The sequence below is a fragment of the Parasteatoda tepidariorum genome, chromosome 8 (assembly GCF_043381705.1).
Source record: "Parasteatoda tepidariorum isolate YZ-2023 chromosome 8, CAS_Ptep_4.0, whole genome shotgun sequence".
In the NCBI taxonomy this organism is placed as follows: Eukaryota; Metazoa; Arthropoda; class Arachnida; order Araneae; family Theridiidae; genus Parasteatoda; species Parasteatoda tepidariorum.
Genome location: NC_092211.1, coordinates 85,310,093 through 85,312,710, shown reverse-complemented (window position 1 = coordinate 85,312,710; position 2,618 = coordinate 85,310,093).

Below are 2,618 nucleotides of genomic sequence, written 5' to 3'. Positions count from 1 at the left end.
ATTTTAATGCTCTTTATGAATTCATTAGCCATACAAACATATAAAAACAAGGCTATTTATGAAATTATAATATACAAGTTCTTGTAAAATGCTAACTTTATTCTGCAATCATGAACTAGAAATTAAAGTGATGTTAAATACAAAATAAATTTTAAAAAATCATTCTTTCTTATAATTTGACAATCAAATCTGAATCATTGTGTCATCCGATGCTGTTTATTATCCTTATTATTTTATCACCTTTTTGTTTACTCTTTTTCCTCTTATTTCTTGAAGCTTTTTTTCTTTTTTAAGTATTTTTTCTTTCTTTTTCTTCTCCATATTCTCTTGTTTTAACTTTTTTTAGATCTTTCAGCCTCTTGAAATTTTTGCAATTTCTCTGAAGTTAGTGCAAAAGGTAATTTATTCATTTTTCTTCTTATTTAACCTTTCTTTTTATCATCAATATTTGGCCAATGTAAATGGTTCTTCCAAACTTCTTCTGATTTTTCAGCAACATTTCTACAATGCCTTTCTCGAAAATAGACGGGGGAAAGGTGTCTTGAAGTTTGAGGAACATCCATCTCTTGTTGACTTGTATCTAGAGGATCTTTGGAAGTACTGATTTTACTTATAGAATCATTTCTTTTTTCAACTAAGAGAGGATCAGCATGTGGACTCATTTCAAATTCGATATCTAAGATACATTCATTATCAATACTATCTTCAGTTCCTAAGTTTGACTTAACCAAGTGGTCTTCTTTTAATACGTACTTCTTCCATATTGAAAAAAGTACAGGCTCTTGGACATTTTCGAAATTAGACTCTTCAGTCAATGCTACGTTAAAAATTTGCAACATATCTTGAGGGATTTCCCTCTCAAGCTTTTGAAGAAATTGAGTATCGTTTCTGTTTAGCTCTGTTTTTTGTTGAGGAGCTTGCTTCTAAAATCTAACATAGTAAAGTAGTTTTTATAAATTATATAATCACGTTGCTATCCTATAATGATAACTTATTATCAGTTCTTGGTGCAAAAGCAAGCGAAAAAATTCTGTATTCAAATTTTTATGATTATATTTAATTAGTTTTCGATTTGTAAACATAGTTTATTAAGTTGCCTAACATTTGATGTAACTATACACACCCCATTGATAAATATAAATTATAATTTTTTCATAAATTAAGCGATTAAATTAACATTTTGAACTGAAATTATTTCAGGAATTATTCATACAATTTTTAACAAAATTTCGGTTGTCCTCTATATAGCAGAAGTACTTATACTAGAGTCATGTAAAATCATATTTCACACATTACTGTTCATTCACTGGAAGTATTCCCAGTGAAGGAACATGCCTGTTTCTTCACTGGTTAGAAATTGTTTTTTGTCTTTGAAACAGAATTTTAATGTATAATATGACTAAAGTACAAGAAATTTAAGAAATTTATTTTATTTTCATTAATTGGGAAAAAAAACCAGTAAAGGAACACTTGTTCCTTCACTGGTTTTTCATCGTTTGGTGATCCAGTGAAGGAACATGCCTGTTCCTTCACTGGTTAGAGGTTGTTTTTTGTCTTTTAAACAGAATTTTGATGTATAATGTGACTAAAGGTACAAGAAAATTAAAAAATTTCTTTTATTTTCATTAACTGGGAAAAAAACCCAGTAAAGGAACACTTGTTCCTTCACTGGTTTTTCATCGTTTGGTGATCCAGTGAATAAACACCCCCTTATCTCAGTACTTGATTATGCTATGGTGCTTTAAAAAAAATAAAACGTAACTTCAATAACTATATTTTGAATTCTCTTTTTCACAGTGAGAAAAATAAAACTATTACATGCAATTAATTCCACTTCAAACATATAAATACAAACACTCACCTTATAATTTTTTCAAAGAAACAAGGTGTTGCAGAGATAATAACAAATTCAAAAATTTTTCCAGAGAAGTCTATGTGACCAGGTAATCCAAAACATTGCTAGATGACTTCCTATTGTTTGGCAGTAGGCTATTGTTACCAATCAATCTAAAGAAAAACTTTCAAATTCTTATTTTTAATCAATATATATGAAATGTTCCTTCACTGGGTAGTGTTCCTTCACTGGTTAGTTTACCCTACAACGAATTCTGAAAATATTAGTCAACAATATTAATCTTTTAGTGCAATGTAGTGTACAATATTTTTTGTCATTCCATCTTTAACTAACACAAATAAACTGGATGGTTTGTTCACTCGAGAGCATGCCACGTATAATTGTCTGTGTGAAAAACATGGAGTGCTCAAATCGAAGCCACAAACAGACTTTGTTTGGCCTTGAAATTTATTAATAGTCATTGCAAATGCCAATCTAATGGGGAGCTGAATGCGTTTAAATTGAATTGGCACATTTGTGGGTATAATAGGGATTCGTGGGTATAATAGGGTAATATACTTTCACCCATTTAAAATAATGACTTCGATGACGTTGTTCATCAATTTTTTAACGACTAATCGTGTGCCGTTGCACAGCCGTGGTGGGTTCAAATTACGAAGCAAAATAACCGGAGATCCAACTTTCCCCTGGCGGGGATAGTTGATCATGTGTTAATTGATCAGCTATCGATCGGGGTTAAAAAATATAAAATGCTATTAAAAAG